The sequence below is a fragment of the Felis catus genome, chromosome B2 (assembly GCF_018350175.1).
Source record: "Felis catus isolate Fca126 chromosome B2, F.catus_Fca126_mat1.0, whole genome shotgun sequence".
Classification (NCBI taxonomy): Eukaryota; Metazoa; Chordata; class Mammalia; order Carnivora; family Felidae; genus Felis; species Felis catus.
Window position 1 is genome coordinate 74,639,712 of NC_058372.1, and position 27,362 is coordinate 74,667,073.

Sequence of the window (27,362 nt, forward strand, 5' to 3'; positions counted from 1 at the left end):
TTATGTTCAGAAGCAGCAGAACCTTGTGGTCTCCATATGTGAGGAGGAATCAGAGCCTTTTCGGTTCTATTCCCGGATCTACTACTTACTTGGGTTCTGCGGTTTTGGACTTGTTACAATTTCTCTGTGGTTAAAATGAAATCCCCACAATATGGTTTGCCTTCAGTGTTTAGGACACAATGTGGTCAGGCTTTATGTTTATAATATTTTCTAACTATAATCTACCAGTTATAGGTAGTAAAATCCTACACAAGATACTTTATCATTTACAAAAGTTTATTTTAGAATTATCCCCTGGAGAATACTGTATATCTGTTTTATTTTCATGATTCTTCTGTACCTGGTAGTTAACTTTGATTTGACTCTTAAAGATTTAGAGACAGGGAGATCCTGGATTCATCTTGTGATACAGCATCTTGCATCATATAATGAAAGAAAGCCATGTAAGAGATATTTTGTTCCACATTGACCAACCTTGTCACTACGAAATTATAAGTAGTGGAACACAAGGAAGCTAGCCAACTCAATTCTACATAACTATGAAAAGAACCTACTATTTTATGATCAAAGTATCACATAAAATAGTGGGTGTAAATGGTTTTAAAAGTTGACAGAAATACCACCCATAAAATTAACCTGTAAAAACTGGTGGCACTATTTTCTCTGGTAGCACCGTTAAATCACAGAAAATTTCAATACAGTGACTAATCATTACATCTAACAGTGAGTGGCAGGCACTGTGCTCCACTCTTTATGTGGATTATGTCATTCAATTCTCTCGGCAATGAGGAAGGTAGATATGACCCATTTTACAGATGAAGAAACTGAAGCTCAGAGAGATTAAGGGCCATAGCAGAGTGCATACTGCTAATAAGTGGTAGGGTCTGGGCTGAACTGCAGGGCCCATAGTTTTAACTACTATATGTACCGGCTCTCATAGAGCACCAATGTCATGATCGACTCAATGAGGTGAACAGTGTATTTATTAGCAAAAAGACTGCATTGATAAAATAAAGGAGTTATAATTTTATAAAACTAGCATTGATGTATAAACACATCATTTGTACATATTCAATATACTAGGTATTTTTATTATAGAAAGTATATAAACAGATATTGGTGAAAACAATTAGATTTTCTTTGATTATAAACTATTAAGAATTCACTGTAATCATGTCAACCAAGCACATTTTGATTTTCCCCGAGAGATATAGTAACATGTGGTTCTTTTAGGACTTACATACATGGCACTATGCAGTATTTAAGATCTAAAACACTTTAGTTCTGATTGGCACCTTAGAGCTATTTTTTTACAAATCATTCACTTTTACTAGTGTCACTGAGGTCTGACAGTGCTCAAAGAATTAAACAGCAAATAGGACTCATGGATCTTGTGCTTAACATGCTCACAGTCATGGGGCGCCTGGGTGGCACTCGGTTAATCATCCGACTTCAGCTCAGGTCATGATTTCAGTTTGTGACTCCCAGCCTCATGTCAGGCTCTGTGCAGGCAGCTTGGAGCCTGGAGCCTGTTTCAGATTCTGTTTCCCTCTCTCTCTGCCCCTCCACCCCCCCCCCCCCCACTCTCTCTCTCTCTCTCAAACATAAATAAACATTAAAAAAATAAATAAAATAAATAAAAAATAAAAAAAAATAAAATGCTCACAGTCTCATTGGGAAGACAAAGGAAAAAAGCAAAAATTTAAAGGTTCAGGTTAAAGGGAAAATCAGGGGCACACAAAGAGATCACTATAGGATTTAGGGAAGACAATATGAATTAGAGGAAGCTTAGGTTGGGCCCTTGGCTAAGATTTAAATGAGGTAAAGAGCTGGGTGGGGAATAAAATCATAGAGACCTCAAAGTTTGTGCTAGAGGACACTGAGCACATGGGTTTGAGGAACGTCAGAAGATCAGGACTGGTCACTGAGTTTCAGATTATGAATGCTCTAGAATTCTAGGATAAGTAATTTTAAATTCATGAGGCTCTCCCTGGACATTTAATGCTTCCTTGTAGGAACTGAGAACAGAAAATTGTTCACTCTCTTGTTTGTTCATTTTGTTTAATGTTTATTTGTTTATTTTGCACACACAAGAGAGAACTAGGGGAGAGCAGGAGAGGGACAGAGAAAGTCAGGGATACTGAACCACACAGGCGCTCCTCCCTTGTTAGTTCATTGTGATATGGCTCCATTTCCTACTACTTTACTCTTCATCATTGTGTAACACTTAGATATTCCTCTCATTTCTTTAATCACCCCTTCTGTTATATATTGCTGACACTTCTAAATTATCCTCTGTGAGAGTGGAGGTTATAAAGATTCAGCAATAATCATCCATTCTTTCTGTTCTTTTGCCTCTATAATCTTCCCCTTATCAAGTTTACCTATTCTTAGGGACTCATTAATCAACTTTAGACAAATGACTTCTAAATCTCATCTCTGTTGCTGATCTTTCAAAGAAGTTCCAACTCTCTGTTGGCAAAATGATAGTAAGAAAGACTTGGAGAAATGCCATATTACGGATCTTTTTTTTTTTTCTTTAAATGAGAAATAACTGTTCAAGATGTTTTTATATATTGTCATTCTTACTCTGTAATGGATTTCTGTAAAAATGTCTATAGTATCCAAAAAACCCACAACTCTTTTATATCTAGGACAACCAAAAGTCACACGCAAAATTGAGTCATTTTGTTTAGATGTTGACTGCTTCTCAGGAAAATAGCAGCTTGTGAGATTGTGAGTTCCTTAAAATTCAACAAATTCAAAAGTTGCATTTATAACTAAAATCTCCACTTAGTATATTTTACTAAAAAGCATTTTAAAAGATACTTCCTGCCTCTAGAATCAGTACACTCTTTTCCTTTAAGATTTAACTTAATATATAAATCTAAAACTTCTGAAAATTCTGTTTGTTTGTTTGTTTGTTTTTTATAAAATTTATTATCCAAATTTCCTATTTCTATCATTGGTACCACCAAAGGCAAAGAACTATAGGCATTTTCCGTTTTGCCTTCCACCTTCCATCCCAGTGGTCAAGTTCTGTTAAGCCTTCTTCTTTTATAAAATTGTTATGCTTTCTATTGTAAGTGCCTCAACTCAAGTTTGGGCTCTTTGGATCACATCAATGCAACAGTATCACAGTCTCCTGATTAATCTCCTTGCTTTTGTTTCCTTTCCCACTGAAGTAATTTACATGCTAAAAAATTTTTTGTCATGGTATTTTAAATAGGTACTGTGTGATGGGATCTCATCTAACCTAATCTCTGCTATTCTCAAAAAGAAATCTTATCCTTCCTTTCTTCCCTTATTTATTAATTTATCAAATAACATACCGAGTGCCTACTAGGGGCTGAAATTATTCTAAGTGCTGTTGACACATTCCTGTTGTCACAAAATTTACAATCTTGTGGAGGACACAGTAAATAGGAGATTACAATGCAGTGTGGTAAGCTCTATAATGGAGGAAATTTAGGGTGTCAAAATGCAGAGCAGGGGCACCTATCTAGTATTAAGGGGATTAGGAGAGGCTTTATCGAGGAAGCTAAAGCCTGAAGGATGAGTAGGAATTTAACAAGTTAACAAAAAGGGGAAGAATTTGTGAGGCAGAAAGAACATACTCTAAGGTCCAGGGCTAAATAAGTCAATGTCATGTTCCAGGAACTGAAATAAATTAAATATGACTGAATCATAGTGTTTACAGGGAAAGAGACAAGAATTAAGGCTAGAGAGGTAAGCAGGGTCAGATTAAACAGGGCCTCTAACCGGTATATTTGACGTAAGATTGGGACATTAAACAGGAGCGTGACATGATAATTTTCCACTTTAGACCCACTTTGGTGGTCAGGCTGAAAAACGGTTATCAGAGGGGCAGGACTAGAGCAGGAGGCTGACTTAAGAGGCTGCTGCAAAACCCCAGCCTTGCACCCAGAAACGAGAATGGGGACAGGGACAAGTAGATGGATCTGAGAAATATTTATGATAGAATTAACAGTATCAGGTGAAGAGAAGCCGCTGATGAAAAAGAAAAAAATCAAGAATGAATTCCAAATTTATAGCTTGGACAACTTGGTAAAGAATGGATTATATTAAAAAATAGGAAACCTCAGGAGAAGCAGCAGGTTCAACAAGGAAGATTCCGAGTTCAGCTTTGGATAACTGCTTTTGAGCAACCACAGAGATGTGCAAGCAAAGGAAGTTGTCATAAAAAATTAAGATGTAGGACTTCAGTATTTTAGAGTTTGAACAGCTGCGGGGGAAGATAAGGCCCATGATACCGCCATGAATCTCAAGTGATGTGGTACTAAAGGCCATTAGAAATGAAGATCTTAAGAACAAGAAAGTCCAACGTACAAGAAAAATCATCAACATGAAAGTTAAAGGAGGCTGAGAACAAGACTTTAAAAACAGGCAATAATTTGGGGACAGTGGTTAAGAAACTGGGAGAAGATATGGGGCGCCTGGGTGGCTCAGTCAGTTAAGTGTCCAACTTCGGCTCATGTCATGACCTCGCAGTTCCTGAGTTCAAGCCCTGCGTCAGGCTCTGTGCTGACAGCTCAGGGCCTGGAGCCTGCTTCTGATTGTGTGTCTCCCTCTCTCTCTCTGCCCCTCCCCAGCTTGCTCTCTCTCTTTCTCTCTCTCAAAAATGAATAAACATTAAAAATTTTTTAAAAAGAAAAAAAAAAACTGGGAGAAGATAGAGATATGATAAACCTGATTGACATAAACATCAAAGAAGCTTGTTGGGGGCGGGAAGCTTACATAAGGATGGAAGACTGGTAGTGTGAAGAAAGGGACAGAGGAGAGAAGACACTGATTTCATCTCCCAACCCTAAAACATTGTGTGAACCAGTGACCATTACTGTTTGAAAGCACTACATGAAAAGTGGATGTCTGTTTTTTTTTTTTTTTTAAGGTTTTAGTTTTAGCCAATCTCTATACCCAATGTAGGGCTCAAACTCACAAACCCAAGATTAAGAGTCACCTGCTCCACCAACTGAGCCAGCCAGGTGGCTGTCTTAATGAGTCTTAAATGGAAAATGGAAGTTAAATGAACTTAAAGTGGAACTTAAAAAGTGGAAGTCTTATGACATATGTTGACATAAAGCAAGAAGGTCAAGGGAACATTCAGGGAGAAAGTGAGGATATCAGAGAGCCTTTTATTAAGGAATAGATTTCCACAGACAGTGGAAAGGTTTGAGAGGGAGGGGAGTATTGGAAGTTTGGTTTAGTAGGGCTGAAACACAAAGCATGAAGTATGAAAAGGCACATACGTTGTGAAAAAATATATAGAAATGAACAAATGACATGTTATTTTTACATTTTAACAATTTACATTTTAATAGGAGACCAATTATAGCAATGATGCAAAGGAAGATTTTCTAAGAATTATGTCCAGAGGCCACGGATGGACTGCAAAGGTGGAGTGTGGACAGATGGGTATATGGGAGGAGTTATAAGGTTGGTCCTCAATTGTCTCTCCAATTTGAGGGCAGCAGGGATACAGGCTGAAATGCTCAGGACAGTTTGGGCTCTAACGGACCAACCTGTGCTTCTACAGACCACTGTACTGTGATCTTCCACTTCTAGTCTGCATCATTTCTTTGGGTCAGAATGCCTTCATATAAAGGATGCAGAAACTTAGAAAATGTTTTTATAAACTCCATCCGCAAATTTACCACAGACAATTAAAGGTCCCTCAAATGCAGGTTCCAGTAAATACCTTATCCCCAGCCTCAATCATGTCATTTATTTCTGCAGTTTGAATCACTAAATCGGTCTATGTCTCCTTCTCAATTTAGTCTAAATCAAACTGTTTATTTCTAACTTGCACAAAACACTAGGGATCAAGTTCTGAGCAAGAGAATTATAGGTTACTTTGCTTAGAGTCCTAAGATTTTCAAACTAGAAAGATCCTTAGACACAATTTAGCAACAGATAATGCCCAGGAATGCTGACTGATACCCAAGATCACAGGAACAGACACATCAGTGCATACTGCCACCTAAGAGAAAAGACAGAAAAGCCAAGTACATGGTACTTACGATGCTAATAGACAGTAAAATCCACTAGAAATCTAGTAAATCTACTAAAATCAGTTCCATTGTTTTAAAGTTCTATCTTGTACTTATCTTCCTCCCTCTTTCTTAACCAGCAATAATAGATTTAAACAAATATTTTGTGAATAAGAGCTAGATCCAAATACTGACTTGGATTGATATTCTCATTCTTACTATTCTCAAGAATGAGTATCAGCCTCAAAGGGTTTTTCTTAAAATGTCATCATTGTGATATATAAAAAGCACTACTGTAGGTTTTAAACATAATCTTCAAAGTGGCATTCCAAAAGTACTGTGAACATTAATAGCAATTATTGTTCAGAGTTCCAGGGTATTACTTGGAAAGAGATAATACTCAGATCTAGCTTCATTTAAAAAAAATCAATCACATTATTCCATAATGAAACCTCAAAATCAAAGTAAAAAAAAAGACTTTGCATCTGTAAGTGCTTAAAATAAAAACACTGAAAAATGGTACACATCCTTGTGCCACTGAATAACAAAAATCCATGCCTATTATTCAAGAAAAATCTGAGAACTGTACACTTATAAATAGCTGAAGGCACAAATTCAAAAGAAATTACAAATCTGGAGTCTCTGGCAAAATCATCTGAATGAATGTCGAAGTTTGAATACTCACCATCTTCCATAACTAGAGTCCACCTACCAGTAATGTGTCCTAAAGTTAAGTCTTTATAATTCCATATTAGTGGTATTTCCTATGGGAGCATTATTGCCTAACAACAATAAAAATACCAAACTATCGTGTTCCCTGCTATATTAATAGGCTCTTTTCTTCCCTGGGGGCCTCAAGAACTAAGCCATCATATGTTCCAGTGGTACTGAAGGTCTTTTAAACACAAACTGGTTTAAAACTATTTCTACTGACATCTGTATGGGTACATTTACCTGCATGTCAAAGCCTTTTTTCCTTTAAAACACCTCAATAATTGGTTGAATTGGTTTAACACAACATACTAAATTTAGAATCCCCACTTAATTATGAACAATTCTTAGTAACAAAATATGATGTACTCCTAAAATTGTTTTTACTTCCTTTTGCAATAAACCATTTTTAAATGATACCTTTTTTAGTTAACAAGTACATTGATATTTCAGTCTCAATTTTCAACAGTGCAACTCTGTCTCTGACCAACTGACTGACATATTTCCAAAATCTGATTAACAAAGCTATCTTTGTGTTACAAGGGTAATTTTAGGTAGTTTACTGAATGTACTACTATAGGGGTATGTGGAAACATAATTTAAGATCTGTAAATGAATCATTTTATTCTGGTATCACTGAGAAAGAAAAGCCAAGACAATTTCTGTGCCTAAAATAATACTTACTGAAAAGAACACTTAAAATGAAGTTAATAATCCAATGGGCTTAGACTCTAACTACCTGGATTTAAGTTCTGCCTTTTCACTTATAAACTGAATCTTTTAAGTCAAATTCTCAGTCTTTCCACTACCCTTCTGAGAACTTCTTTGGCAATTCTAAATCTATAAAAAGAATTGGAAAAACATACCCAAACAGAGGTCAAATTAACAACTCAGGCCACCCACTAGTACGTAAAATACTCAGATTTTGAAAAAATCCGACTCTGTTACCAATATGATTCGTGAAAGTGAGAAGATAAAACTCTGACAATTTTACTCTCACTTCTTATATCTTGACTTTTTGATATTAGCCATCCTGTCAGGTGCGAGGTGATTATTTCATTGTGGTTTGGTGTGCATTTCCCCAATGATGAGTGATACTGACCACCTTTTTCATGTGTCTGTTGGCCATCTGGATATCTTCTTTGGAAAAATGCTTGTTCAGGTCTCTGCCCATTTTTTAATAGAATTGTTTGTTTTGGTGTTGAGTTGTGTAAGTTCTTTATATATTTTGGATATTAGCCTCTTCTCAAATATATCATTTGCAAATATCTTCTCCCATTCATGTGAATAACTTTTAGATATGCACCTATTGTTTCACTACTAAATACCTACATTTATATTTTGATAAAATATTTTAATCATAGAGAAGAGCATTAGAGAATAATATTAGCTAACATGTAAGTGCTTCCTACACAATTTTGTGAAATGTTAAAATTTATTTCAGACCAAAAAAGGGCCACATATCACTGAAACCTGTTCTGCCCCTACTTGATCCCACCTCCTTTAGGTGACCACTCTCTCAAATTCGGTGCTTATTTCCATGCATAGTATACTTTTTACTACAAATGTATGACATGGAAAGCAAACCTGGTATTGCTTTTGAGCTTTATATACATGAATAGCTGTATATTAATCTGATGGTGTTGAATGGTATCTGATTCTTAGGAAATGCCACCTTAGTACCATTATTAACAGCTCAGGGTGAGTAGACTGAACTGTCTCCTTTTGCAATTTTTTCCTCAATTCTGTAATTCTTAGATATATTAACGTGGACATGTGAAGAAGTAGTTCATTCCATTTTTATGTACTGTACAATGCTGTATGCTATATATATGGCACAATTTATCAATTCTCCTGTTGATGGACATTTAAATTGCTTTCAGTTTTTCGCTAATGCAAACAACGCTGCTCTGAAAATTTCTGGGCGTGTCTCCTTATGAATGAATTTCTCTGGGATGCAAATGCCATACAGTAGGCTATGGCAATCCTAATTACACACCAAAGTGTTTTATGAATTTACACTCTTGAAAGCAATGTACATATTCATCCACAGCCTCACAAACATTTAGCATTGTCAGATTTAAACATTTTTGCCAATCTGATGGATGTGACATGATACTTGACGTCTATGAAATGGCAATAAGGTGCTGAGCAGCCAAGGAAACATGCTGCTTGGACTGACCTTCAAGAAAGAACTTGCCTAAGGATGCAGTTGGACAGCTGCCTCCAGCCACAATAGTTTAAGATCAGATGCAGCATTCCATCCACAGCCATGCTCTTCCCAGGGAGTCCCCAGTCAATTATTGAGCACAGCAGTAATACTAAGGCCAGGTCATTTATACTCAAGGTGAACTCATGTAACAAGCAATCTTGGCTCTGGAGTTCCCCATTAGGTTGGCTGAGACTTTGTCAGATACATATTACAGTCAGAGGTTCTCTCTGCCCGATTTGCTTCCCAGATATGCATTATGGTATGAAGGCTTTTCCTGTCCAATCCTCCCTCCTTGTTAATGCTTCACAAGCATTACCCCTAATATAGTTCTCACACTTCAATGCCAAGTCAGGAACTACTTCATAGAAACTGATATGGTGTATAGATTAGAGCTCAAACCTGTACAGAATCAAACTGTTTCCAAGTTGGGCAGGTTATTTAATTACCCTATACCTCAGTTTCCTCATCTCTGAAGTGGGAATAATAATACTATCTGCCTTAAAGGTTTGAGGGAATTAAATTAACATAAGCCCTTGGAACAACCTCTGGCACATAATAAGCACTCAATAAATATCAGTTTGGGTGTATCTGGGTGGCTCGGTCAGTTAAGTGTCCGACTTCGGCTCAGGTCATGATCTCACGGTTCCTGAGTCTGAGCCTGACATTGAGCTCTGTGCTGACAGCTCAGAGCCTGGAGCCTGCTTAAGATTCTGCCTCCCTCTCTCTCTCTGTCCCTCCCCTGCTCATGCTCGGTCTCTCCTCTCTCTCAAAAGTAAATAAACATTGGGGCGCCTGGGTGGCTCAGTCAGTTGAGCGCCCGACTTCAGCCCAGGTCATGATCTTGCGGTCCATGGGTTCGAGCCCCGCATCGGGCTCTGTGCTGACAGCTCGGAGCCCAGAGCCTGTTTCAGATTCTGTGTCTCCCTCTCTCTCTGACCCTCCCCTGTTCATGCTCTGTCTCCCTGTCTCAAAAATAAATAAACATTAAAAAAATTTTTTTAAGTAAATAAACATTAAAAAAAATAATAAATAAATATCAGTTTTTATTTGTCTGGTGTGATTTCCTTATTTATCACCAGAGTTGTGATTAAGCTGGAGGATATTTGAAACCATAACTGAGTACACAATGACCTGGGAATATTTATTGGTCCTTTCCTTAGATATGTGTTTAGGTAAGTGTTATTATAGCATGTGGGTAAAGGTAGGGTGATCTCAAAATACTCAGTGATAACAAATAGTTCTAGTCTTATTGTCTTTATCAATGATAAATCTGTATTCTAGAACTTGTTCCTCTAGCATTTAGGTTTTGATTTTTTTTCCCTCATAATAAATTACATATACAGGTAATGCTAAGGAATGCTAACTCTTATGAGGCTTTGATTAAATGCCTTTTCTATCATAAAGTGCAGTATACATTTGGATTTTATAGTCTACAAATCTTGGGACTGTTCGATTAGTTTCCTTTAAGGGTGATATTAGGAATCGATCAAATGATACATTAAAATTTCATGAGATAACGCAGAAGTCAGAGCTAGTATTCTTTTTTAAATTGATTTTTTCCCTGAAATTATTTTCCCAGAAATGTCCACCAGTTTCTCCTTAATAATTTTTCTAAAATCTAGAGTAATTATACCCCAAATTAATCTATCTGTGAAGAAAGATCAAGAAAGAAGCTCAGTAACTAATGCATCTTTCCTATACCCTTCCCCCCCCAAAGACCAGGTTAATGAGAATTTGGAAGAGCATTAGGTCTTTAAGAATGACCCAAACATTTATTGTAATTAGATTCTGTTCCCTATCTTCTGTTTTAAAACTAGGAATTTGGCCAAATATAAACTTCTAGAATAAGTAGATGCTTATAAAAATAAAAGTCTTAACTTTGTGAAATATATTTTCTGTCTCATTCCAAACTTCTGTATTCCTTCAGAGCAAGAAAAATAACCTCTATATTATTCCAAAACTCCATGTGAAATGTATACCCAGAGGTCTGGGCCTACAGATCTCTGTAATGAATTTGTGAAAATAGATCATATATCCCATTCTTTAATCCACCCAGGATTGTATATTAGAAAATAGTGCAGGAGCAAGTGATGGGAAGAGAAAAAAAATTTTGTAAAATCTTGTTAGTAAAATAAGTGATATTATCATCCTTCAGTTGACTTGTATGATAAATTCCTACTGGGTTTTCTAAGACATATATACTATTAAAATATATTTCTTATCAGACTGTATCTGCTTTTACATATTATAGTATAACTTATCTTCTAAATCACCACTCTTCATTTCTCTTTTAATTGTTAGCTGATCTCCAGAACAGATCAGGTTCCAGGTTTCTGGGTACATGAGCAATGATCAAAACCCCTCTTCTCTCTAAAATTCCTTCAAAATTAAAAAAAAAAATAGCTTGATCTTTATGCAGGACAAATCTTATTAATCATTAAACTTTCTTCTGAGTAAAGCAATCACCACTCTGGTTAGTGACTAGAAACATCTAAGAAACTGGGTTTCTCAGAATCATGTGCTACAGCAAGATAACTGGGATTTTCCAAACATAGCAGTCCTTGACCAAGTGATTTTGAGAAACACTAGACAAAACAAGACAGGTCTTCAATCAGCATTTGAGAACTCAGAACTCTAACATACTATTGTGAACTGATAATCTCTAAGAGGCTGCATAATATGTGAACTTATCATTCTTATTTAACTAGAAAATACCAGTTCATAGCCCAAAAAGTGCTGAAAAGAATACTGAAAGACCAAGCATGAGCAACTCTTAAGATACGGTTAGGAAAATCCCCGAGCTGTTTAACAGTTTATGATAAAGATCAAAATCTGTAAGAGGTAATTATTATTCTATACTGGTAAATAGAAGAAGGATGTCATTTTTTGGAGGGGGAAATTATTTTTATTTATTTATTTACTTACTTACTTATTTATTTACTAAATATTTATTTATTTATTTTGAGGGGGGCTGCAGAGAAACAGGGAGAGAGAAAATCCCAAGCAGGCTTCACGTTCAGCTCACAACTGCAAGATCATGACCTGAGTCAGTATCAAGAGTCCAATGCTTAGAACTCAGTTGTTAAACGATCACTTCAGCTCAGGTCATGATTTCATGGCTTGTGGGTTCAAGCCCCACTTCAGGCTCTGTGCTGACAGCTCAGGGCCTGGAACCTGCTTCAGATTCTGTGTCTCTGCTCTCTCTGCCCCACTCTCACTAATGCTCTGGCTCTCTCTCAAAAATGAATAAACATTAAAAAAAATTTTTAAGTAAGTCAAATATAGTTTATAGACATGGTGTCATGAATTCACCCCCTCTTCTGTTCTGAGGGCTGGTCCTATCAGTTCACAAGAGAAGAGGTGCACAGCAGCTGAGCAGGAAGAAGGGGAATGTGGCCACAACGGAGTCACATGGAGGCTGCCAAGGGGGTTCGTGAAAGCTGGCAAAGCTTAAATCATAAGCATATGTGGAGTAAAGAAGTCCCTGCTCCTCCTTCTCATATGCGCTGTATTAGTCACTTTGTTTTCCCATAAGTTGATAACAGTAACATTTTGTGGATTCTGTGGTATCTGGGAAAAAGGAGAAAGGTTTATATTTTCAAATCCCCAGTTAAGAAGGAATTTTTCAATAGAGGAGATTACAGATTTGGAGTGATGCTCCTTATAAGCAAAACATCAACCAAGGGACATTCCAAATTCTCTACATACCAAGCAATGTAAAGACAATATGGAGTGTATAGGAGGTTATGACTTCAAGGAAAAGGTTTCAATTTCATAATCAGAATGTAAGACAGTAGGGACAACATTTAAAAATGTAGCCATCATTAAACCAACTCATCGAGACAGACTAAAGGACCTTAAAGATATGAATATGAAGGTATCCTTGATACTCCACCACCAAATAAATAAACAGATCCACAAAACTCTCCTTTGAAACCATGGCATAGAAAAGTCTTAACACTGTCATGAAATCCTAACAAAGAGAAGGGTTTTTTTTTCCTGAAACATATGCTACCTTACATGTATGTTTACTGTATGTTAAATTTTAAAAGGTACCAATTTCAAATGTTATGGAAGATAATTTGTATCCAAGCACAATATTCTAGGCCTTAACACAGAAGTATGTGACAGATTTTTAAAAGCCATCTGAAATAGGAGAAAGTGAAACAAAGGATATCAGCATTAAAGTTGGAAAGACTTCCATATTATGCTTTCAAATAATCCTATGGTTCTATATACCAGGGAAGCTGGGCTTGCTGTGGTTAGGGATAATTGGAAATGCAATCAGCTACTGGCTCTGACTGGCTCCCTAAATGTGAGGATTAGATTCACACAACTAAAGCCAAGATGAAGTTTTCCTTTAATACTGAGGCCATGCATATCATGTATTTATAAATCTCTATTGTTTTAGCATGCATATACTTAGCATATCTATTGCAACAATATTGATTTAGTATGCATACACTTAGCATATCTTTAGCCATATGCAAATGTTTTATGTATCTATATATGTTTTATATGCCTATAATTCTATACATCTAGAATTTACATTCACATTCATATATCCGTTTATAGAATTCAACTATTAGCTCCATGGAATCAAGGCAAACACTGCAATATTAGTTTCTAAAATGAGAGTTTCAAATGATCTCTTTTAAGAAAATACATAAAATAAGGTTTTGATATTCCTATGAGCAAATCTTTTGCAAAAATACAGTTAAATATATTGACTAGATATATTATAGAGAAATGCTATTTTTTTCTAGCTCAGATTCACAAGAGCCTTGGTTTAAAGACTGCTTTCCAAGTTTTCCACTGTTATCAATTTTTAACAAAATATTTAAAAAGTTACAAAACAATCAAACGTCTCAATGCAAAACATATTTTCAACAAAAGACCCTAAAAAGTCAAGTCTTATTCTGTGACCAGAAACAACATTCCACGACTGGAAAGAAGTTTTTCTTCTATGGTGAAGTATTTTTTATCTAAAAAAAGATAGAGGTTGGTTTTCCCTTAAACTCTTTAAATAAAATTATATTAATAGGTGCAGATGATTGATTTTATGGTGCCAAATCAGGTAAAAGGACTACCAGTTTTGAAAGAAGATTCTGTCTGCCAACAACAAGAATGTGTTTCATGTTATGTGTTAAGAAATGGAAGTTACATGACACCATCTCTGCGGCTTCAGTTAAGCCTTATTCCACGGAGGCTTTTTTCCCCCTTTTTTAAAAAAAGCTTTTATTTAAATTCCAGCTAGTTAGCATCCAGTGTAATATTACTTTCAGGTGTACAGGACAGTGATTCTGCCAGTGCTTAGAAACTGTGCCCACAAGTGTGCCTTACCGACCATACTTGGTTAAGCATCTGCTAACCTTTTATGTCAAGAACCCTATTTTGATAATGAAAAAAGGTAAGCTTTCAACTGCAATTTTTTAATCCTTGCCTTGCCTGATTCACTGCTGTGTTGGACACTGTTAATCCCTATTTCCTGAAACTCTTATCATTTAGCCTGCTACCCCTCCATCATCTGGCTCTTTCCCTTTGCTGGGCTGATACCCAATAATCTGCTAACACTGAAATATGGAAAAGGAGTATAGAAAATTATTACGCTTACTACCTGACTTTTACATTTCAAATTTTCCTATAGTATTGACAAGTGTATGTGTCCATGGTTATGTTAAAAAGTAGAATAGATGGAAAGTGTATCTTTATTAATTTCTTGATTATAGAAGTTCTATCACTAATAACAAACTGCAACAGGGAAAGAGACTAATAACATATGCTATATTTCTCTAGTTCTATGATAAACTGTTAAAGATTTTTAGACTAAATGCCAGCACATTAAGTCTTAACACAGCCATCTGTTTTGAAATAAACTTAATCCCACCTCAAACAAATACTTAAGAGATGAATGATAGCATTCCTTTATAAGAAAATATAGCAATAAACATTCTCTCAAGGGTAGCTTTTAATATATTTTGGGAACTACATAATTAAAATAAGCAAGCCACTTAGATATCCATTAAATTGTCATTTATAAACAGAATATTTATATTCTCATATTTACTCACTGTAAGAGAAAAGATGTGTAATGCTAACCACTTCACTATCATAACTGTTTTCTTTAATTTTTTGTTTAACTTACATTACAGTTGGTTAGTATATAGTGCAACAATGCTTTCAGGAGTAGATTCCTTAATGCCCCTTACCCATTTAGCCCAGCCCCCCTCTCACAACCCCTCCATAACTTTTTTACAGCCTGTGAAATTCAATGGCTTTGAATCTGAGCTCTCAGCTCTCACTTTACTCAGAATCAGCCAATAATCCTACATTTGTAGGAAATACGCCTGAAAAGCAATGTTCACATGCCCACCACAAACATGTGGACTCTGCATCATAGATAATCACAGGTCGAGGAAGAACAGAGGTTCAGTTAGGCTTCCGGCAGAACAGTGCAAACACTATGGAGTATAAGGTAACACAACATGGGGAAAGGATTCATATAGGATGTGCTAAGGCAAGATCATAGCTTGCACTGTCAAACTAAAACTGAGAACAAAAATAAAATTTGTGGGGTGCACAATCGGTTGGCTCAATCGGTTGAGCATCCAACTTCAGCTCAGGTCATGATCTCACGGTTTGTGAGTTCGAGCCCCACATCGGGTGCTGCACCGAAGCACAGAGCCACTTTGGGTCCTCTGTCCCCCGCCCCCCTTCCCCATTCCACTAACCCTCTCTCCCTCTCAAAAATAAACAAACATTTAAAAAAATCAAATTTGTAATGTGACTCTGTGTAGCAAATTTCATCTTCTTGGATCTCCTGCCATCGGCATCCCAGACTTCAAAATCTAGGGTTAAGGTTTCGGTCTGACAAGCAAATAACTTGGAAGCTGACACTCCAGTCATCACAGCAAGAAAAACACTGAACCAACTCAAAATTAACAATTCATGGACCAATCACACTGCCCACGGAACTGAAGAGACAAATTGGCAAATACAGGTAATCACGGGAGCACACGGCCAGGAAGCAGCCCTGCCACTGGAGCCAACATCTGTGCCAATGTGTCAACTGTAATTGATGAATGGCTGGGGGCCCAGTAAAGGCTAACTTGAGAGTTAAAAGCTCCTAGGGGGCCCACTCTTAGAGGAGGACCCCTCACAGTTTTACCCTTCAGAAACCTCACCAGGTTCTCACAATGAAGATCAGAGAAAAATTCCCTTATGCTTACAGCAGAAGGAAGAGAAAAGTAACCATTCTGAAATACTCCCAGTTTCCAGTCTTCTTAAAAAGGCCCCACTAGCCTTCCAAATGGGGGAAGAAAAATACCCATCTTAGGTTCACTAAAGACTGAGACCTAAACATAGGACTGCAGCAGGCCTCCTCTTCCCCCCACAGTTTATTAACACACCAATGGGGCCTAGTATGATAGGAGATTACAGATTTAAAAAAAAAAAAAAAACAAAAACAAAAAAACCCCACAAGCCTCAGACTCTAAGAAGTATGTAGGAAAATCCAAAGATAACAAGGGAGACAAAAACAAGGACGCTCAGAAAATTTTGCCTCTAACACCACAGCTATAGCCAACAGTATACCCAACCTAAGTCCTAGCCACAGAACAAAAACCCTCACACTAAATACCTGTCTTCTCTGTTTAGTTCCTTTTACAGCATACATCATATCCAGCTTTCAACAAAAAAATGCTAAGCATGCTAAACGGCAAAAAATACAGTCTGAAAAGACAAAACAAGCATCAGATCTAGATTCAGATAAGATAAAGATTTTGGAATAATCAAACCAAGAATTTAAAATGACTATGGTTAATATGCTAAAAGACCCAACAGAAAAAGTGGACAACGTACAAGAACATATGGGTAATGTAGCAAAGAAATGGAAACTCTAAGAGAATCAGAGATGTTAAAAATCAAAATCATAGTAACAAATTAATATTGCATTTGATAGGCTCATTAGTAAACTAGATATAAGAGGAAAAGATTAGTAATCTCAAAGATATGTCAATAGAAACTTTTTTTAAATTTTTTTTAATCTTCATTTATTTTTGAGAGAGAGAGACAGAGTGTGAATGGGGGGAGGGGGCGGGGAAGAGAGGAAAACACATTTCTGAAGCAGGCCCCAGGCTGTGAACTGTCAGCACAGAGCCCAATGCGGGGCTCTAACTCACAAACCGTAAGATCATGACCTGAGCCAAAGTCAGAGGCCCAATTGACTGAGCGATCCAGGCACCCCTAGAAACTTCTAAAACTCAAATGCTAACAGAAAAAAGAATAGAATGGTAGGTCAAGAACTGTGGGACAAAAGGTATAATATATGCATAATGGGTATACCAAGAGAAGAAAGAAAGGAACAGAAGAAAATTTGAAGTAATAATGCTAAGAATTTTGCAAAATTAATGACACATGCCAAACCACAGATCCAGGAAACTCAGAGAATATCAAGCAGGATAAATACCCTACCACCCCCAGCCCCACCCCAAAATCTATAATTAGATATAACATACTCAAACTGCAGGAAATCAAAGATAAACAGAAACTTTGAAATAAACCTGAAGGGAAAAAAAAAATACCTTACCTACAGAAGAAGAAAGTTAAAGATACATCAGACTTCACTTCAGAAGCCATGTAAATAAGAAGAAAGTAGAGCGAAATATTTCAAATGTTGAAAGAAAAAAAACCACCATCTAGAATTCTGTATCCAGCAAAATTATCCTTCAAAAAGCAAAGGAGAAATAAGACTCTCTCAGACAAATTAAAATTGAAGAATTTTGGGCCAGCAGACCTGCCTTGCGAGCAATATTAAAAGAAGTTCCTTGGAGAGAAGGAAAATGATGTAGGTCAGAAACTCAGGGCTACACAAAGAAAGGAAGAACATTACCTTTTTTTATCTTAACTGATCTAACAATAACAGTTTGCTCAAAATAATTATGGTAATAATGTATTTGGTGATTACGGTTTATATGGACAAGTGAGATGAATAACAGCAATGTCATAAGAGACGGCAGGAAGGAATTTGGAATATTCTATTATGACATACTATTATGTATGTCTATTATGACTGTTGTGTGGCTATCTAGTGTTATTTGAAAGTGGAACTTGTATTAGTTGTAAATGTGTATTACAAACTCTGAGGCAACCACTAACATTTTTTTTTTTTTAAGTATAAGTGATACACTAATGCAGAAGAAAAATGAATCCAGGGTCAGAACTTGCTTCTTCTTATACTAATTAACTCCTTGGCCTTCCTTTCCTTAAGGATTCTGTTACATATGTCTTTGGAGCTCTGTGTATTTCAAGTTTTGATTCCTCCAACTGCTCTATCTTTTTGCTGTTAGGTTAAGAAAACAAACAAACAAAAAAGCTGTTCACAATAATAAAGAACTGATCCAACAACCACACTGAATAAAACATATGGAAGTATGACAGAATTCTATAAACCTTGCCTCACCATGAACATATAATTGGGTATTTGTTGATTATAACAGAACCCTGTACAGATGAGTCTCAAATAATGCTAGTAGTAAAAATAGATCTATAGTTCCAATGCCTAGAACACCACCTGGCATATGGCAAAAATACCCAATATTTATTGAATGAAGAAATGAAGAAGATTTGATACCTGCTGAGGGGCAACAACAAAAAAAATTTTTTTAATGTTATTTGTCAACTTGCTTTAACATCCATCTTACAAATAAAATGAAGTCTCCTATATTGGTTTTTTATTTCTTAAGTCTACTTACTCTTAAAAACACAAGCATTTCAGATCTGGGAAAGATCTTACATCTGGCACATTAAAAGGTGGTGAGACCAGGTGTCTAAGTGTTTAAACATAAAACACTCACTTGTGAAAAAATATTTTGAAAGCATTCCAGATATGTTTGCACATTTAAGCAGTCTTACCCATGATTAAAGCCAATTTCTTGGAAATTTAATATAACTTTTCAAAATATCTAGGGATGATGGTGAATCAAAATGTACAAAGTAAGCAAAATCTGCCCTAATTTTAATTTCATATGGTTTGGCACTTAGGAAAAAGAACAGTTAATACTAAACTGTTCTTTCTATAAAAGCCAGAAGAGACAAGTGAAATAGGTCCTCTCTGACAATTCATCTCCCCCACATTATTTATTAGGTACATTATTTTCCATATTCTCTTATAGTACCCTAAACTCATTTCCACTAGAAGCTTATTAAAAATGTCTATTTATTTATATCTCTCCCCAATTACACTGAGTTCCTTAAGAGCATTTCGCAAAATGAATGCTTGGCACATAAAGATGCCCAATGTGTTTGTTCAATGAATATATAATTCAAGGTACCCTGAAAACTTTCTTCAACTAAGTTTATAGAAATTAATGGCATGATTGGGGAAGAACTCTAGAAGACTAGGCTAATTCCCCTGTTTACTGGTCAATAATGTTTTTGGTTTTGTTTTTACCTTTACTCTATTTGTTTTCCACTAAAATGGAAATTTTGTTTTCCACTAAATCAATATAGCATACCCATAGGAAAAGTATAACTTAGACAGCTATAAAAATCAGTGGTATTGACTGTGAACCCATGCTGAAATAAACATTCATATTAAGTCCTGTTTGGCTATAGCATGTACTTTTCCTACACACAGCACTGTATTGCTAAAATCACCCAAACTAGCAAATTAAAATGGCTATCTTTCTATTCAAAAAGATGTCTGGGGATTTTTTTTTTGTAATCTCTGTAGGCCAGCATTTAAATTTTCACCCAATGATTCTTCCTTATTGAAAAATAATACAGAGCTGTAAATCGACATTTAATGACAACTAATGCATATTAGAGGTATAAGGTGATTCTAAGAAAAAACACAACTTCCATTCTTTTTCAGTTTTTGAAAAAATAACATATGAGTTCTTATCAAAGTGACCTATAAACATCAACCTAAATTAAATTTAGGAACAAAGGCAAAAAAAAAAAAAAAAATGTGATGACTTCCAGTGCTTTAGCTGAATGAAGTCTGCTTGTAAAGCAGAATACAATTTCAGAAGAAATCTATTCTGTGTTTATAATTTAATATGCATAATTATGGGATATATATTTTATCTTTTCTTGACATCAGAATGAAAAAAGGGGAATGCGTGTAGAATAGATTATAAAACTAACACAACTTTAACCATGATAGCATAATAGATATTTTATATTTAATTTTTTAAAATGTTTATTTATTTTTGAAGGAGAGAGAGACAGAGTGTGAGCAGCGGAGGGGCAGAGAGAGGGAGACACAGAATCCGAAACAGGCTCCAGGCTCCAAACTAACAGCACAGAGCCCAACACGGGGCTCGAACTCTCGAACCGTGAGATCATGACCTGAGCCGAAGTCAGACACTTAAAGTGAGCCAACCAGGTGCCCCACATAATAGATATTTTAACAGTTACTGAAAACTTACCACGTGATAGGGACTATTCAAAACCAAGTGGGACTGGTTTTCTCACTTTTGTTCTTTTACTTACAACAAAAAGCATGAATGTTTTAATTCTAGTTAACTACCAGAAAAATCTTAAGGTGAAATATTTTGAAACCGGAGATAAAATGAATATATTCAACAAATATTTCCTAAGTGCTTCCTAGGAGTCAGGCTCTGGGGAAAGAGCACTGAACAAAATAGATGGAAATCCTTGCCCTCATAGAATTTATATTGCATTTGTAGGAGACAGACAATAAATAATAAGTAAATTATACAACATGCTCTGAGGTAATAATTAGGACAGAGAAAAATAAAACAGAGAAGGGAGACAAAGAAAGCCAGCCAGCATGAGAAGTGCAATTTAAGACAGACTGGTACAGGGAAGTCTTCACTGAAGTGACAAATGAGGAAAGCCCTGAAGGAGGGAAGGGAAAGAGACAAAGGCTTACAGGTTCAAGAGAACAGCAAGGTCAAAGACCCTGAGGTGGGAGTATACGTGAAGTGCACCAGAAACAGCAAGATTTGGAATGGCCATTGAATGAAGCTTCTATTGAATGCACATATATTTCCTATTTGTTTCTAACTCAAATAACACAAAATATCATCACACTGTTTTGTTTAGGGAATTATAACATTGAGGGAAAGAAAAAAACTCATAGTTGAACCAAATTACCTAGTTTTCCATAACTGTTTTACCACAGTCGTTAGGGTACTGCTTATCTTCACAGCTACGTATTCAAAATTCAGCCCCAAGCTTACAGTTATTGTCATTTCTATTTTCTCCATTATACCAAAAGCTGAATTTACAAGGTTTCTGAACTCAAAATCAAGGTCTAGGGAAGTTGGGGATGGCCATGGAAATGGAATCAAGGCATGGCTCAAGGACATAATAGAGAAACGGTCTGGATGGCTTTAGTAATGAATCTGTTCTTGAGACAAATGCACAGGAAAACATTGGGAGGGTCACAGAAGATACTCAAGAGGAAGCAATTATTTCAATTTGCTTTGGGATACAATCAGAAGATACAGACATAGATATATATGAAAAAGACTGACACAGAGAGAGAGAGAAAGGACTGGTCTAGTTGATTGGCATGAATGGCTTATCTATGCGTAAGTCTCATTTTAACCTTTGCAAAGTTAATTCAGTATTTTTAGTATCTTTGTATCACTTTTATTGTATTTACTTTTATTTTTTATTATGAACTTATTTTGCAGCTGACTATACAATTAATATGTAGCACAGGGAATATAAAGCAAGGCAAACAAAAACTTTTTGTGAAATATTTTTTAATGAATTAATCACCTTGCCATCTGTCTCTTGAGCTACTAATGAAATAAACTTTGGATAGCAAGGGAAAGCTAACGTTTATGTAAAACAAAATAGTTTAAAATGCTGAATGAGAAGCTTATTCCTCGGGGTCAAGTATAATTATATAATGAGATGATCAAACGTTTTCACCTGACTCATAATGGTAACAATTATCAGTGAACTGCTGAATTTTATGATATAGATCAACCCTGAATGATGAAACAAAACACAGCTTCCTTAATACTTTACAGCATCTTAAAGTTTGAATATTTCCGAAAATACTTAATTGGGTTTTCTGGGTTTTTTTTTTTTTTTTTTTTTTTTTTTGGTTTTTGTTTGTTTTTAGAAAAAGAGTACACACAGGCAAGCGGGGGAGGGGCAGAGGGAGAGGAAGAGAGAGAATCCCAAGCAGGCTCCACACCCAGCATGGGGCCTGACACAGGGCTGGATCTCATGACAGTGAGATTCACGACCTGAGCCAAAATCAAGAGTCAGACACTTAACTGACTGAGCCACCCAAGCGCCCTAGAAAATATTTAGTTCTAATCCATCCTCCTCTACTTAAGGCAGAAATCTTTATATACTAGGCGTATCTCCCCACATAAAGTGACAGACACATCACAAAGAATACTAACAATAAAAATAACCAAGAAAAACAATTAGTGAGTGATTTTTATGTGCAAGCATTATAGTAAGTACTTTTACATACATTATTTTGGGATAATTCTAACTATTACATATTCCATCTACTACTAAACCAAATTTGCCAGCTTATAACTTTTAAATTATTGGCCCAAATCATGCTTCCTACAGAAAAAATTAGAATTACTATTTATGGCAGTTAAAAAAGTAATTTTCTTTTTTAAAATTTTATCTCAGTCATCGCAACAATCCTGTAAAGTAGGTACTGTTATGATTTTTCACATTTTTCAAGAGAAAGAACTAAGCCTTAGGGAAGGCAAATACCTTTCCCTTTGATGGAGATGAGGATTAATTTGAAAGCCCAGGTTTTACTTCCCACTTGCCCCTGAGACATGGCCTTTGTAGGCTGGCAAAACCAGCTGTCTACACTTCCTGAGCTGAGTCAGATCTCAAACCACTGAAGCAAAAAAGTCATTCTCGGAGGCTAAAGAAATGGACTGTGAACCTATCTCAGGCAACACCACTCCAACATGTGCTCAGTATGACTCAACCTTTTTTCCATTCAAATTTCTACATATCCCAACCTAACCATATTGGTTAACAATAAATTTAACAGTTGCTTGTTTTGTTTTATGTTTACCAATATGGTGATCTTTACCATGAATACTACAGGATATGGTACTATTTTGGCTGAAGATGTGAAAAAAAAAAATGAGTCACCATCTGGGGATGCCAAAAAGAAAAACAGCCTTATGAATTAAGCACTACATCATGGTTAAATCAAAATCATGGCATGCTGTGTTAATTCTGGCTTGTTTTACAGTTAGGGAAATAAAAACAACTGTCAATGATGGAAAACTGAGTTAGCCAAAATGTGATCATCTTGGCAATATGAATGATTATTTTGTTTAAACTCTTGATTATAGCAAATTTTATACAAATTTCATTACAGCTTTCAATGTTAGAACTTTGAAATATATCAGCTCAAAAAATATTCACCACCAACTTACATTAAAAGTATTTAACTTTATGTAACATACCAATCACAGTACTTATCTCCACCCATCAAGGGATAGATAACCCTTGATGTTTGTGAGGCCTGAGAAAATGAAGTATTCATCCCTCACCATGTCCTATGGTTCTCCTTTCCACATAAAAATGATGCTGGTAACTCATCAAAAGTAAAGCATGTTTAAAATGTAATTTTCTAGTAATGGTGAAAGATTTGTGCCAATCCACTCACATTCTCCTGTGTGGCCTCTCTTTGAGGGGTTCAATTCAATCAACAAATATTTATTACATACCTATTCTGTGCCAGGCATTGATGTAAGAACTTGTTCCTAAAAAGAAGAACTAGATCCCTGTACTTAGGGTACATACATTCTAGCAGGTGAGACACACAATAAGCAGTAAATGTAATAAGTGGATAAATTATATAAAATTATACAAGAAAAAGTAGAGCAAAGCTAGAGTATCAGGAGGGCCAGGGATGGGCGGAAGGTGGGGCAGAGTTCAGTACCATTGGGGTAATCAGGATAAGTCTAGAAGAGGGTAAGATTTCCACAAATACTGAAAAAGATGAGGTTGTTAACAAGTTGATTTCTGGGGGAAGAATATTTCAGAGGGCAGAGCAAGAATAAATATTCTGAGTGGGGAACATGACTTGAGAGTTCAATGACTCCAAAGGCAGTGCAGACAGTGTGGCTGCAGCACAGTGCGTCAGAGATGTCAGGAGGGGTCGCGAGAAGGACCAGCTTTTACTAACTGAAATGCACTGGTCATCAATAATAAGGCTAGGTCAAGATAGAATATTAACTGTAAGTTATTTTCACATTTCCTACTGAACAAAAAGTCCCCTTAACTTCCTACTTTACCCCAAACCAACTTTTTAACTTTGCTTCCATAATGATTCTTTTCCTTTCAGCATCTTTAATCCCCATTAATGAAACTACATCTTGTTCAAATATTGTTGTACTATTTCCCCAAACTGACCACATACATAGTCTTAAAAATAAAAACTAAACTGCTTTCATAAGTGCATACCTGTTTTATTTTTGGTTATAAATACATTTAAATTAAGGAGAGCAAGAAAAGAAGATTACAACAAAGAATCTTGTTTCGACACATAAGGGATTGCCACTGATGGGGTTTTTTGTTTTTGTTTCTATGAGCACAATTAAGGAAATCTATATTGAGTCTCCTTTTTAAATGTTACCAATGAGTAGATATATTCTTATTTTCCAATTTATTACACATGGTAATACAGATGGAAACCTAAGAAAAACAAGCTTTTAAGAAACCAGGCTGCTTTACCTTGCTAAATAAGCTAAGAGAATAAGTAAAGAAGAGAGATAGCAGAAGCATGATATAGATTTTTGTCAAACCTTAGTATCTTTAATAGATATAATAATTTACTTTTAATAAGCTCAGATAAAATATTTAGGGATTCCTCTATATAGACCTTGGTATCAATTCAAAGAGAACAAGTAAGGTGTCTGTTGGCCATCTGTATGTCTTCTTTGGAAAAATGTCTAGTCATGTTTTCTGCCCATATTTTAACTGGATTATTTGTTTTTTCAGTGTTCAGTTTTATACGTTCTTTACATATTTTGGATACTAACCCTTTATCAGATATGTTATTTGCAAATGTCATCTCCCATTCTGTAGGCTGCCTTTTAGTTTTGTTGATTGTTTCTTTCAATGAGCAGAAGCTGGAGGTTCCTCAGAAGTTCAAAACAAAATTACCCTATGATCCAGGAATTGCACTATTAGGTATTTACTCAAAGAATACAAAAGTACTGATTTAAAGGGACACATGCACCCAAAGTTTATAGCAGCACTATCAGCAATAGCCAAATTATGGGAAAAGCCCAAATGTCCACTGAATGATCAATGGATAAAGAAGATGTGGTGTGTGTGTATATATGCGTGTGTGTGTACATACATATATATACATACATGAATGTATATATACATATATACATATATATGTATATACACACCGTAGAATATTACTCAGCCATCAAAAAGGATGAAATCTTGCCATCTGCAACAATGTGGATGGAGCTACAGAATGTAATGCTAAGCAAAATAAGTCAATCAGAGAAAGACAAATACCCTATGATTTCACTTATATGTGGAATAGACACTTAACTATATAGACACTTATAGACACTATATAGACACTATTACATACAATTAACTATAGAAAACAAACTGAGGGTTACTGGAGAGGAGGTGGGCAGGAGGGGGTATGTGGATTAAATACGTGATGGGAATTAAGGAGTGAACCTGTCGTAATGAGCACTGGGTGTTGCAACGTAAGTGATGAATTACTAAATTCTACACCTGAAACTAATATTACACTGTATGTTACACTGTAATTTAAGTAAAAACTTAGAGAAAAAGTAATGATGGATACAACAGTAATTTATTAAAATATTTCTTTAGAGAAACTTCAAAATCTAAAACATAAATGTACCTATGTAATGAAAACTCAAATCTTTAGTTTACACAGGCAGAACCACTTTATTTGGAAAACTGTGTGTTTCTCTAGTTTATGTTAGTGGACCACCTTTCCTTTACATATATGTCACCATAGTTTTGTGAAGGTTGGATTTAATGTTTAAGTAATACTTTTTCAAAAGAAGTTATTTTATACCCACTATGTGGTAGGGTATATTGTGGGGTAGTGAGAATAGTCACCCCTTGATAATAAAGTTCTTTTTTGTGTGTTTATTTATTTATTTGGAGAGAGCAAGAAAGCACAAGGTGGGGGGGGGGGCAAAGAGAGGGAGAGATAAAATCCTAAGCAGACTCCATGCTCAGTGCAGAGCCTGACACAGGGCTTGATCTCAGCACTGTGAGATCATGACCTGAGCCAAAATCAAGAGTCAGACATTCAACCGATCAAGCCACCCAAACATCCCTAAAGTTCATTTTCTGGCACGATTCATATTCTAGTAAGGAAAATAGGGCATAATAGGGAATATTAAATTCACAAGACTCAAACAAATAGAATAAAACCAATGGAAAACATTTACACCCCTATTAAAGGAATGCTGGAATTAATGCAATTAGAATCAATGACTTGAATAAAATAGTATTAGGCAAGGAAAGCATCTGAAAGGAAAAAGTTGTAAACCATGTTCAGCAAGAGATGAAGGCTGGGTCAGGATATAGGCAAAGATGTAAAACTAACAAAATATTTGAGAATTCACCTTTAATCTTTGAAGAAATATATATATATATGTATTCTTAAATACATATACCTAAGGCATGCTTACAGATTTCTAATTGTTCTATGACCTCCCTTTTTCATTCACTTGAAAAAAAAGTAGAGAGAAAGACAGAATTTTTAAGAAAAACATGGCTATAGTTAAATTGTCAATCTGATCTTTCTTTGTATGGGCAAGTGGAAAAAAATTCTGAGTCATAAATTTGATTTGAGTCATGTTCCTTGGTAATTGACATCGTTGCTGACTTTTCTCATATTGACATTCTTTCCATCTGACTTTTTTTTCAAATAGTTTACATCACCTTTGTACCACAGAGAAGAATAGCAGATGGTATCCCACAGAGTCATATGTTTTCATTAAATTTCTTATGAAAACCAAAGTAAACTATGCTGATTATAATGATGGGTGGAGTCCAAAAGGTCTCACAGATTTATAGATAAAATCATCAAAGTTATAAATATATCCATTCAACTAAAGGAAAAAAAAAAAGGATGAGGTAGAAAAGGCAATGATTGGAACAGGTGGAATAAGGCAGCAGAGAAAGTCAGCCATGCAATTAACTGCAGCAGAAATGGTAGAAAGACAAACAACAGGAAAGTATGTTAAGGCCAAATATTTGGTAGAATGGTGGTAGAATGGTGAAGAAACCATTAAATTGCAACCTTGAGTAAGGGTGAAGACCACATAAACTTACATTTTTGGTGACTTCTTTAAAAAGAGAGACCATGGCACAAAAACAGACACATAGACCAATGGAATAGAATAGAAACCCCAGAACTAGACCCA

The 27,362-nt window shown here is 35.8% G+C and overlaps 1 protein-coding gene and 1 long non-coding RNA gene across 2 annotated transcripts in view; both read right to left on the minus strand.

The window, feature by feature from the left end:
- The window catches only part of ME1 (malic enzyme 1), a 189,471-nt gene that overhangs the window by 54,173 nt on the left and 107,936 nt on the right, over window positions 1-27,362 (minus strand). The window lies entirely within an intron of this gene.
- Window positions 10,254-20,208, minus strand: LOC123385452. Its single transcript, XR_006597973.1, has 2 exons — window positions 17,825-20,208; window positions 10,254-11,313 (listed from the first exon to the last, which is right to left on the minus strand). It is a non-coding gene; the product is annotated as an uncharacterized LOC123385452 (long non-coding RNA).